General features: G+C 38.6%; 1 pseudogene; it reads right to left on the reverse strand.

Moving 5' to 3' along the window:
* Positions 1-1,814: 1,814 nt before the first annotated feature.
* On the reverse strand, positions 1,815-2,794 carry LOC129559085 (olfactory receptor-like protein OLF4; annotated as a pseudogene).
* Positions 2,795-13,992: the final 11,198 nt, after the last annotated feature.

Raw genomic sequence — 13,992 nt, forward strand, 5'->3', positions numbered from 1 at the left:
GACTAGGAATGGTTTAACACCAGGTTCCGCATGAATGTTCAGTGCGTGACAGGTGAGGGGGCGGCCGCCTTTCCGCTCCCGGTGTCTCGGGATGAAGGGCTCTCTGCACTAGACCCTGGTCCAGTAGCCGGGCAGGGCATGCCATGCCACGCCCCAAGGGTCGTGGACGGTGCCCCGCCGGTGGGGACGGCAGGGTACAGGCTATCCAGGGCTCCCATGGCGCTGCTGAATCCTTCAGCCTGGGCGGGATTCTGACTTAGAGGCATTCAGTTATAATCCCAGAGACAGTAGCTTCGCCCCATTGGCTTCTCAGCCCAGCACATACGCCAAGTTGTAGCCTTTCTTTTAGTCTTTTTCCCCTGAGATAATGTTCTCCATATCTCTTATTTCTTTTAATTTCCATTTGCATGAAATATCTTTTCTATCCTTTTACTATCATTCTTTGTGTGAATTTAGCTCTGAAGTGAGTTTCTTATAAATAGCATATAGAAGATAGAAGATTTTCTCTTTTTTTGTGTGTGAACTCAATCAGCCACCCTATGTCTTTAATTGAAACATTTAGCCCATTGGCATTTAAAATATTAGTGATAAATATGTGCTTATGGACACTTTGTTATCCATTTTCCAGGATGTGTAATTCTTTTGAAAATATTTGGGATAATATATATGTCATTTGGGACTTCCCCAGTGACTCAGCAGTAAAGGAGCTGCCTGCAATGCAGGAGACCTGGGTTCAATCGCTGGGTTGGGAAGATCCCCTGGTGGAGGGCAGGGTGACCCACTCCAGTATATTCACCTGGAGAATCCATGGCTGTGGTCGAAGGGGTCACAAAGAGTGGGACACAGCTGAAGCAACTGAGCATGCATGCATGTGCATATATCACCTGAGATGAAATTATAGCACCACAAAATTAACCAGAATTTCAAAGTCTTTCTGTTCTTAGGCTAGGAAAAACTTTGTGAAAATAGGAAAGTGGATAATGGGGATAACTGTCTTTTCATCAGATAGAGGAGAAAGCTTCAAAAAGTGAGTGCACACTCCTGGGCATACGCACTGAGGAAACCAGGATTGAAAGAGTCACATGTACTCCAATGTTCATTGCAGCACTGTTTATAATAACCAGGACACGGAAGCAACCTAGATGTCCATCTGCAGACGAATGGATAAGAAAGCTGTGGTACCTTTACACAATGGAGTATTACTCAGCAATTAAAAAGAATACATTTGAATCAATTCTAAAGAGGTGGATGAAACTGGAGCCTATTATACAGAGTGAAGTAAGCTAGAAGAAAAACACCAATACAGTATACTAACACATATATATGGAATTTAGAAAGATGATAACGATAAACTTGTATACAAGAGAGCAAAAGAGACACAGATGTATCGAACAGTCTTTTGGACTCTGTGGGAGAGGGCGAGGGTGGGATGATTTGGGAGAATGACATTGAAATATGTATATTATCATATGTGAAACGAATCACCAGTCCAGGTTCGATGCATGATACAGGATGCTCGGGGCTGGTGCACGGGGATGACCCAGAGGGATGGTATGGGGAGGGAGGTGAGAGGGGGGTTCAAGATGGGGAACACATGTACACCTGGGGTGGATTCATGTCAATGTATGGCAAAACCAATACAACAATGTAATTAGCCTCCAATTAAAATAAATAAATGAAAAAAAAGTGAGTGCACAATTTATTTAAAGTGTAAAAGTAAAAGAAACAGTAATTCCATATAATGAATAGAAAAAGCAAGTTCAAGAACCCTAATCAAAGAATAGGAGTTTTTGTTCCAAAGCTTGAGCTCTTCTTCAAGGATGCTTCTTCAAACCCAGAACAATTTCCCTTTTTATAACTGCCATGTGAATGACTCTTTTCAGAGCTCTTTTTATGTCTTTGTTTCTGAGACTGTAGATGAAGGGGTTCAGCATGGGTGTGACCACAGTGTACATCACGGAGGCTGTTGCACTTGAATGAGAGTTGTGGGGAGCAGTAGCAGAGCTAAGGTACACTCCTAGGCTTGAACAATAATACAAGGAGACAACTGAGAGGTGAGATGCACAGATGGAGACTGCTTTATATTTCCCCTGAGGTGATGAGATTCCATGAGATAATGTATGGAGAACATTATCTTACAGTAAGAGTAAAGGATACCAGCCAGGGGACCACCACCCAACAGCACTGCTGTAAAATACATAATGGTATCATTAAGAAGTGTATCATCACAGGCAAGTTGGACAATCTGCTTGATTTCACAGAAAAAGTGAGGGATTTCCAAATCTGTACAGAAAGACAGCCGTAACACAAGTAAGGTTTCTAACAAGGAAAGCAGGGTACTAATGATCCAGGATAGCAGAACCGAAAGTCCACAGAGTTGAGGGTTCATGATTACTGTGTAGTGCAGAGGGTGGCAGATGGCCACATACCGGTCATAGGCCATCACAGTCAGAAGAAAATCATCCAACACTGCAAAGAGCATGTAAAAATACATCTGACTGATGCAGCCTTCATAGGATATAGATTTTCTCTGGCTCTGTATATTTATTAACATCTTTAGGATTGTTGTGGTGGTGAAACAGATGTCTACAAAAGACAGGTTGGAGAGGAAGAAGTACATGGGGGTGTGGAGGTGGGAATCTGAACTGACAGCCAGGATGATGAGCATGTTTCCAAACCCAGTGATCAGGTACATTAAGAGGAAAAGCCCAAATATGAGGGGTTGTAGCTGTGGTTTCATTGACAATCCCTGAAGAAGAAATTCTGAATCTTGTGTATCATTTCCTGGTACCATGTTGTGGTGTTGATGACTAGGAATGAAAAAAAAAATTCGTGCATCATTTTTACCGAAATGGGCATTATTCATTTGAAAAAGCTACAATTACATCTATATCTATCTCTACCTCTCTATCTATCTATTCATCCATCTTTTCATCTGTATTTTTAATGAATCTTCACATTTAAAGGATGTTTTATGACATCTCTGACTAGGAATTTTGTTAGAGAGAGAGGCATAATACTGACCTAAGTGGAAAAAGCAGATCTAAATTGTTAAGATAGTCCCAGTTAGATTATGATGTGGAGAAAGCTTTCAAATTTTCTCTCAAGGGATCATGCATTACACAGTTTTTATGAGAAATATTTTTATCCATTTGAGGAATATATGCTGAATTCTAGCCATTTTCTAGGTTTAAAATTCTGAGAAAGAAAAGCCAAAAAAAATAATGATAAAGAATATAAGCACATAAATATCTTATATCATGACACATGGTGACAGACTCTATGAATAGTGTAAAAAAGTGTTAAAACAGTGGATGAGGGTGCTTTTTTTTTTTTTAAACTGAGAGTTCAAAAAGACCAAAAAATGGTGAGGATAAAGTTATACTAAATGTTGGTAAGATATATCCATCTAAAATACAGGAACTAACATATATAAAGCAAGTATTAGGAGACCTAAATGGAGAAATTGGCAGCAGCACAATAATAGAGGAGGAGACTGACACTCCTTTTACATCATTGCATAGTTCACTGAGACAGAAAATCAACAAGAAACAACAGCCTTACGCTTTCCTTAGGCCAGATGGACATGATAGATTTGTACAGAACATTCCATCCAAATGCAGCAGAATATACATTCTTCTCAAGTGCACATGGAACTTTCTCAAGAGTATTGTTTCCCATATATTGGGTAAAGTCTCAATGAATTCAGAAGACTGAAATTTCATCAGTCATTTTCTGATCACAATGGTGTGAAACTACAAATCAACTATAGAAGAAAACTGAAAAAAACCCACAAATATATGCAGGCTAAACAACATGCTACTGAACAATTATTGGTCAACTGAGAAATCAAAGAAGTCATTAAGAAAAATATCTGAAGACAAATACAAATGAAAATGCAGCATATCTAAATCTCTGAGATGAGCAAATGAATGAGGGAAATTTATAAGAACACAGACCTACCTCAAGATACAAGAATGTGCTCAACAAACAATCTAACTTTATAGCTAAAGGAAGTAGAGAAAGAAGAAGACACAGCTCAAATTCAGTAGAAAGAATGAAATAATAAAAATCAGAGAAGAAATTAATGAAATAAAGACTATAAAAATAAGAATGATCAGTCATACTAACAGCTGATTCTTTGAAAAGACAAAACAAAATCAGTAAATCTTTACTAGATTCACTAAAAAAAAATAGAGAGGCATAAGTCTTTGGTTAATAAAATCAGAAATGAAAAAGGAGAAATAATAATGAATACCAGAGAAACACAAAAGATTATGAACAACTATAAGTCAACAAATTGGACAACCTAGAAAACATAAACAGAATCTTAGAATTATATGACATTTCATGACTGAATCATGAAAGGATAGAACATTTGAACAGACCTATCATTTAGTACAGATATTAAAACAGTAACCAAAAAGCTCCCCCCAAGTCAAAAGTTCTGGACCAGACAGCTTCAGGGGTGAATTCTTTGAAACACTACTTGTCCTCCCCAAACTTTTCCAAAAATTAACAGAGAGAAAGCCATCCTTAATAATTTCATGAGACCAAATTTACCCTGATTCCCAAAACAAACTAGAACATCAACAAGAGGAAAAGAATATAGTGCAATAGATCTGAAGAACATAGAGCAAAAAGCCTCAACAAAATATTAACAAAGAATACAACAATCCTTAAAAGGACCACACACCATAAAACAGTGTAGTCAAGTGGTTTATGTCTCTGGGATGCAAGGATGTTTTAACATCTGCAAATTAACATGGAAAACAGCAATAACATAATGAAGACTACATATCATATGATCAGTTCAGTAGATCCAGAAAAAGATGCTGATGTTGAAAGAGAGTTCAAAAGATTCATAAAAATTTTAACCATATAAATTCTCAATAAAGTGGGTATAGAGGGAATTTATCTCAACGTAATAAAACCCATATGTGACAAACCCACTGCTAACAGCATAATCAATGTTGAAAAACTAGATGCTATCTCTCTAAGATTCAGTTCAGTTCAGTTTAGTTCAGTCGCTCAGTCATGTCCGACTCTTTGGGACCCCATGAATCACAGCACGCCAGGCCTCCCTGTCCATCACCAACTCCCGGAGTTCACTCAAACTCATGTCCATCGAGTCGGTGATGCCATCCAGCCATCTCATTCTCTGTCTTCCCCGTCTCCTCCCACCCCCAATCCCTCCTAGCATCAGACTCTTTTCCAGTGAGTCAACTCGTCGCATGAGGTGGCCAAAGTATTGGAGTTTCAGCTTTGGGAACATGACAAAGGTACCCACTCTTCCTATTCTTATTCAGTATAGTGCTGGAGTCCTAGCCAGTGTAATGAGGCGAGAAAATAAGTAAAAGACATTTATTTTTTGGAAATAGAAAGGAGGTAAATCTATCATAAATTGCAGATGACATAAATTTTTGTGTAGGAAACTCTAAAGATCCCACTAAATACTATTAGAAATAACAAATGAATACTATGAAGTTACAGGTATAAAGTCAATATAAAAAACTACAATGTTTATAAACAATAATGATGAACTAGCAGGAAAAAAAGCTCAAATACAAACCCATTTACAATTGCAACAGGAGAATAAAAATTTAACTCCTAACAAAAAAATTCAACTCAAAATGGGTCTGATGCTAGGAAGGATTGGGAGCGGGGAGGAGATGGGGACAACAGAGAATGAGATGGCTGGATGGCATCACCGACTCGATGGACATGAGTTTGAGTGAACTCCGAGAGTTGGTGATGGACAGAGAAGCCTGGCGTGCTGTGATTCATGGGGTCCCGAAGAGTCGGACACGACTGAGCGACTGAACTGAACTGGGCTGAATGAATGCAAAACCTGAGAAATCATAAAACTTCTAGAAGAAGACAAAGGCAATATGTTCTTTTACAATACATTGCTAGATACTTCTCTTAAGGCAGAAAAAAACAAAAATAATCTAATGGGATTAATTAAAGATCTACTCAGCAAGGGAAACCTCTTCACCAATAATGTACCAGATAAGGAGTTCATATCCAATATTCATAAAGAACTCATATAAAAGAGCAATCAAACTACAAACAACCTAATTCAAAAGTGGGCAGAAGAGCTGAATAGACTTTTTCTCCAAAGAAGACATACAAATGACCAGCAGGCACATGAAAAGATGTCCAACCTCACTAATTATTAGTGAAATGCAAAGCAAAACTAAAATGAGATATCACCTCTGGCCCATTAGGATGACTATCTTTTTTAAAAATTTACTTATTTTAATTGGAGGCTAATTACTTTACATCATTGTATTGGTTTTGCCATACATTGACATGAATCCACCCCAGGTGTACCCGTGTTCCCCATTTTGAACCCCCCTCCTACCTCCCTCCCCATATCATCCCTCTGGGTCATCCCCGTGCACCAGCCCCAAGCATCCTGTATCATGCATCGAACCTGGACTGGCGATTCGTTTCACATATGATAATATACGTTTCAATGCCATTCTTCCAAATCATCCCACCCTCGCCTTCTCCCACAGAGTCCAAAAGACTGCAAAAGAGACACAGATGTATGGAACAGTCTTTTAGGATGACTATTATCAAAAAGTGTAGAAATAATGCGTTAAAGAGGGTGTAGACCATAGGTAATCCTTATGCACTGTTGGTAGGAATGTAAATTGGTGGAGCCACTGTTGAAAAACTGCATGGAAGTCCCTCAAAATTTAAAAATAAAACTGACATATCATCCAAAAATTCCACTTCTGAATATTTTGCCACCCCCCCCTCAACGTCCCACTATTTGAAAAGAGGTATGCACACCAATGTTCATTGCAGTATTATTGAAAACAACTAAAACATGGAAGCAGCCATTTATAGAAGAATGGATAAAGAAGATGTGGTAGGTGTTTACCATGGAATACTACTCAGTATTGTCATTTTTGACAAATGTTCATCTAAACTAGGAGGTATGATGGAAGGAAATAACTCTAACAACACTTAGATACAAAGAACACAGTAGTTGTTGCAGGGAACATTCAGTTCAGTTCAGTTCAGTTCAATCGCTCAGTCGTGTCCGACTCTTTGCGACCCCATGAATCACAGCACGCCAGGCCTCCCTGTCCATCACCAACTCCCGGAATTCACTCAAACTCATGTCCATCGAGTCGGTGATGCCATTCAGCCATCTCTGTCGTCCCCGTCTCCTCCCGCCCCCAATCCTTCCTAGCAGCAGACTCTTACATTGTAGTAGAAGTCAAAATATAATATTCACGTGAAACTTATGCAAAGTTTTAAAGCAATGTTACCTCAGTAAATAAAAGAATGTAGAAGTAATACCCAAATTCCAGATGGTAAGCCTCCCACGGATATGTAAACATGGAGATCTATATTTATATGACCATTTTGTATCCTGTATTTAAGAAAACATAAAAGTCAATTTAAAAAGAGGAGAGACCTACACATCAGTGGGTGAAAAGATCTAGAATACTCACGTGGTTCCTGAGAAATTGTAATGAGGAAAAAAATTTTTATTGGTTCTGGCAATATTCGAACCCCAGTTATATCTCGTCAATGCCCCAAATACCTAATAAATCAGGAAAAACATACACACAATTTAGTCTCCAGAGAACCAAACAACATTTTACAATGTTATGACCCTTTACTGATTAAACATTCCATTAGAGTAATGATCATAGGAAATAAATTCTCAATTTAAAACAGAAAATATGCAAGGTAAACAACCGTTGTACATTTTAAAAATTGAAATAGTGAAATATTTTAAAAAACGATGCCATAGGAAAAGACTCTGGGCACTTGAAAACTGAGTTTTGGCAGAATCTTGGATGTACCACATATTAGTTTTTTGTCATGGGGAGCCAATGGAATCCTTATAGATGCTAATGTTCTCTTTTACATAGTAAGAGAGTACTATACACTGTCTGGAGGTGCTCAACAGATTTATTCAATAAGTAAATAGAATAGTTCCTTCCTGTTAACAAATGAATGGTTATCACTACTAATGAGATGAAGTTGATTTTTTTCCCTACGTTTCAAGTGTCACTGTTGCTTCCCCACCTCTCAGTAATGAAATGGTTGTAAAGTAGAGCTTGTCAGCATAACTCTTTTTCATATTAGGTACAATTTGTTATCCATATGGATATCCAACATGAGGGACATATATGCAAACAAATAGCCACCTCCCTTAGTCTGTTTCTAATCAACACACAAACATTCTCAAACTTAAACATGATACACGGACAAACATGAAAATAAAAGATTCAAAACATGAAAATATTTACAAAATATGAAACCAACAAAGGATTAGTCTCCAAAATTTAATAACAGTTCGTGTGGCTCAATATCATAAAAACAAAGTATCTAGTCAAAATATGAGTCTTTCTAGTAAACACATGCTCAAATACATCCCATCTTAAGCATTTAAAAAATGCCTTTAGTTCACTGCACAAGACTCTGAACCTAATATTCTATAATACAACTCCCCTTAACTGTAAATATCCTCAGCTATGTTCTAATTTTACCGGAACTACACTGTGCCTCGAATTCCTTCTTCATTCTCATAGAAATAGAAAGCTGAACTTTCTATTCCATGAGTTAGCTGCAACAATGCTCCTTGTATTTCTAAGTTCAGAAGACCCTTCTCTCTCTCTCTTTTTTTTTTTACCACATTAAGTGAATTAATTATAGGTTAATTAGTCTATCTAGCATAGACACATAGCAATCTCTTGTCTCAGGGCTAGAGTGGTCTGACTCTTAGGTGAGCTTAGGTAAAATTTTCAGGTTCATTTCTCTCTGAACCGTTTTTCCTCACATATGTATTGAGTTCTTAGATGTACCTGGATAATGTCTCTAAGAGAAAAATCTCTGTATGGATGTCTGAATTACTGTCTGGATGATCAGTGATGGAGATTGGAAGCTCTGTTTCCAGACAAGTCAACAGGAAGGAACAAGGTATTGGTTCCTGAACTATGATAAGACTCTAAAAGCAACAACCAAGTCCTCTCCAGCACCAGGAATGCACACACTAAGGAATTACAGCAGAGGATATAGTTATAGCTCCCTAGGCTGCTCCTTAGGCACTGTTTCCTTTGTTGCTCCAACTTCTAAGCTCATAATTTCCCTGTGGGACGCTGATCTGAACACAAAGAAAATGATACCTATTGAGTCTCTGTTCCCAAGAGACCAGATTATTAGAAATCAGGTGAATCCAGTCTATTCTTAGTTCTCCATGAACTCTCCTGCCTTTCAAAAGTCTCACCTCATTACACCTATTCTGAACCTTGCTCTAACGTTTTCTTCAAATCTGAGAATGTTAACCTGTGTTTACTAGGTCCCATGGAGTTTCAAAGCATTGACTTGTGAGGGGATGTTTTCCAATAACTCTAGAAAATTAGTATTCCCCTCTTCAACATAAAATCTATAAATACATAAATGAACCAAATGTAAAACAGCTAGTTGGTTAAAAAAAAAAAGCCCTTTTTGCTTTTTTTAATGAATGTGAAGAAAAATGGCAGTAGAAATACTATGACATCACTATACAGAAGGAAAGGACTCCCATAGATGATGGAGAAAGTACACATCTAACAAACTCACAAATATATTCACCTTCACGGATAATGAAATAATTTGAAAGTAAAGGTCATTACCATGTCGGCTTTGATATATTATGTAATTTTCTTTTTTTTTCTTTTTTTTTTATTGGAGGCTATGACACTACCCTTATGGCAATAAGTGAAGAGGAACTAAAAAGCCTCTTGATGAAAGTGAAAGAGGAGAGTGAAAAGGTTGGCTTGAAGCTCAGCATTCAGAAAACACAGATCATAGCATTTGGTCCCATCACTTCATGCGAAATAGATGGAAAAACAGTGGAAACAGTGTCAGACTTTATTTTTTTGGGCTCCAAAATCACTGCAGATGCTGATTGCAGCCATGAAATTAAAAGACGCTTACTCTTTGGAAGGAAAGTTATGACCAGCCTAGATAGCATATTAAAAAGCAGAGACATTACTTTGCCAACAAAGGCCCATCTAGTCAAGGCTACGGTTTTTCCCGTGGTCATGTATGGATGTGAGAGTTGGACTGTGAAGAAAGCTGATCGCCGAAGAATTGATGCTTTTGAACTGTGGTGATGGAGAAGACTCTTGAGAGTCCCTTGTACTGCAAGGAGATCCAACCAGTCCATTCTAAAGGAGATCAATCCTGGGTGTTCATTGGAAGGACTGATGCTAAAGCTGAAACTGAAATACTTTGGCCACCTCATGCGACGAGTTGACTCACTGGAAAAGACTCTGATGCTAGGAAAGGTTGGGGGCAGGAGGAGAAGGAGATGACAGAGAATGAGATGGCTGGATGACATTACCGACTCTGTGGACATGAGTTTGAGTGAACTCCGGGAGTTGGTGATGGACAGGGAGGCCTGGCGTGCTGTGATTCATGGGGTCGCAAAGAGTCAGACAAGACTGAGCGACTGAACTGAACTGAATTATTTTACAATATTATATTGGTTGGTTTTGCCATACACTGACATGAATCCGCCCTGAGTGTACATGAGTTTCCCTTCCTGAACCCCGCCCCCCCACCTCCCTCCTCCCTTTATCCTCCCTCTGGGTAATCCCCGCACACTAGCCCCGAGCATCCTGTAACATGCATAGACGCTAAACTGGTGATTCGTTTCACATATGATAATATACATGTTTCAATGCCATTCTCCCGAATCATCCCACCCTCACCCTCTCCCACAGAGTCCCAAAGACTGTTCTATACATCTGTGTCTCTTTTGCTGTCTCGTATACAGAGTTATCATTTGCATCTTTCTATATTCCATATATATGCGTTAGTATACTGTATTGGTGTTTTTCTTTCTGGCTTACTTCACTCTGTGTAATAGGCTCCAGTTTCATCCACCTAATTAGAACTGATTCAAATGCATTCTTTTTAGTGGCTGAGTAATACTCCATTGTGTATATGTACCAAAGCTTTCTTATTCATTCGTCTGCAGATGGACATCTAGGTTGTTTCCATGTCCTGGCTATTATAAACAGTGCTGCAATGAACATTGGAGTACATGTGTCTCTTTCAATTCTGGTTTCCTCGGTGTGTATGCCCAGGAGTGCGATTGCTGTATCATGTGGCAGTTCTATTTCCAGTTTTTTGAGGAATCTCCACTCTGTTCTCCATAGTGGCTGTACTAGTTTGCATTCCCACCAACAGTGTAAGAGGGTTCCCTTTTCTCCACACCCTCTCCAACATTTATTACATGTAGACTTTTGGATAGCAGCCATTCTGACTGGTGTGAAATGGTATCTCATTGTGGTTTTGATTTGCATTTCTCTGATGATGAGGGATGTTGAGCATTTTTTCATGTGTTTGTTAGCCATCTTTATGTCTTCTTTGGAGAAATGTCTGTTTAGTTCTTTGGCCCAGTTTTTGATTGGGTCATTTATTTTTCTGGAATTGAGCTTCAGGAGCTGCTTGTATATTTTGGAGATTAACCCTTTATCAGTTGCTTCATTTGCTATTATTTCCTCCCATTCTGAAGGCTGTCTTTTCACCTTGCTTATAGTTTCCTTTGCTGTGCAGAAGCTTTTGATTTTAATTAGGTCCCATTTGTTATTTTTGATTTTATTTCCAATATTCTGGGAGGTGGGTCTTGGAGGATCCTGCTGTGATTTATATCAGAGAGTGTTTTGCTTACGTTCTCCTCTAGGAGTTTTATAGTTCCTGGTCTTACATTTAGCTCTCTAATCCATTTTGAGTTTATTTTGGTGTATGGTGTTAGGAAGTGTTCTAGTTTAATTCTTTTACAAGTGGCTGACCAGTTTTGATGGCATCACCGACTCGATGGACATGAGTTTGAGTGAACTCCGGGAGTTGGTGATGGACAGGGAGGCCTGGCATGCTGTGATTCATGGGGTCGCAAAGAGTTGAACACGACTGAGTGACTGAAATGAACTGAACTGACCAGTTTTCCCAGCACCTCTTGCTGAAGAGACTGTCTTTTCTCCATTTTATATTCTTGCCTCCTTTGTCAATGATAAGGTGTCCATAGGTGCGTGGATTTATCTCTGGGCTTTCTATTTTGTTCCATTGGTCTATATTTCTGTCTTTCTGCCAGTACCATACTGTCTTGATGACTGTGGCTTTGTAGTAGAGCCTGAAGTCTGGCAGGTTGATTTCCCCAGTTCCATTTTTCTTCCTCAGAATTGCTTTGGCTATTCGAGGTTTTTTTGTCTTTCCATACAAATTGTGAGATTATTTGTTCTAGTTCTGTGAAAAATATCGTTGGTAGATTGATTGGGATTGCATTGAATGTATAAATTACTTTGGGTAGTATACTCATTTTGACAATATTTATTCTTCCAATCCACGAACACAGTATATTTCTCCATCTATTAGTGTCCTCTTTGATTACTTTCACAAGTGTTTTATAGTTTTCTATGTACAAGTATTTTGTTTCCTTATGTAGATATATTCCTAAGTATTTAATTCTTTTCATTGCAACAGTGAATGGAATAGTTTCCTTAATTTCTCTTTCTATTTTCTCATTATTAGTGTATAGGAATGCAGGGATTTCTGTGTGTTGATTTTATATCCTGCAACTTTACTGTATTGATTGATTAGCTCTAGTAGTTTTCTGGTAGAGTCTTTAGGGTTTTCTGTGTAGAGGATCATGTCATCAGCGAACAGTGAAAGTTTTACTTCTTCTTTTCCAATTTGTATTCCTTTTATGTCTTTTTCTGCTCTGATTGCTGTAGCCAAAACTTCCAGAACTATGTTGAATAGTAGTGGTGAGAGTGGGCACCCTTGTCTTGTTCCTGACTTTAGGGGAAATGCTTTCAGTTTTTCACTATTGAGGATAATGTTTGCTGTGGGTTTGTCATATATAGCTTTTATTATGTTGAGGTTCAGTTCAGTTCAGTCGCTCAGTCGTGTCCGACTCCCCGCGACCCCATGAATCACAGCACGCCAGGCCTCCCTGTCCATCACCAACCCCCGGAGTACACTCAAACTCATGCCCACAGAGTCGGTGATGCCATCTAGCTATCTCATTCTCGGTCTTCCCCCTCTCCTCCCGCCCCCAACCTTTCCCAGCATCAGAGTCTTTTCCAGTGAGTCAACTCGTCGCATGAGGTGACCAAAGTATTACAGTTTCAGCTTTAGCATCAGTCCCTCCAATGAAAATCCAGGTATGTCCCTTCTATTCCCACTTTCTGGAGTGTGTTTATCATAAATGGATGTTGAATTTTGTCCAAGGCTTTCTCTGCATCTATTGAGATAATCATATGATTTTTATGTTTCAGTTTGTTAATGTGGTGTATTATGTTGATTGATTTGTGGATATTGAAGAATCCTTGCATTCCTGGGATAAAGCCCACTTGGTAATGATGTATGATCTTCTTAATGTGTTGTTGGATTCTGATTACTAGAATTTTGTTAAGGATTTTTGCATCTATGTTCATCAGGGATATGGGCCTGTAGTTTTCTTTTTTTGTGGGATCTTTACCAGGTTTTGGGATTAGGGTGATGGTGGCCTCATAGAATGAGTTTGGAAGTTTCCCTTCCTCAGCAACTTTCTAGAAGAGTTTGAGTAGAATAGGTGTTAGCTCTTCTCTAAATTTTTGGTAGAATTCAGCTGTGAAGCCGTCTGGACCTGGGCTTTTGTTTGCTGGAAGATTTCTGATTATTTCCTCTAGTTCCATGCTTGTGATGGGTCTGTTCAGATTTTCTATTTCTTCCTGGTTCAGTTTTGGAAAGTTGTACTTTTCTAGGAATTTGTCCATTTCTTCCAAGTTATTAATTTTATTGCCATATAATTGCTGATAGTATTCTCTAATTATCCTTTGTATTTCTGTGTTGTCGGTTGTGATCTCTCCATTTTCATTTCTAATTTTATTGATTTAGTTCTTCTCCCTTTGTTTCTGATGAGTCTGGCTAGTGGTTTGTCAATTTTATTTACCTTCTCAAAGAACCAGCTTTTGGCTTTGTTGATAT

Source organism: Moschus berezovskii, chromosome 8 (assembly GCF_049115385.1).
Source record: "Moschus berezovskii isolate FMDL1 chromosome 8, NW_MosBer_1.0, whole genome shotgun sequence".
Lineage (NCBI taxonomy): Eukaryota > Metazoa > Chordata > Mammalia > Artiodactyla > Moschidae > Moschus > Moschus berezovskii.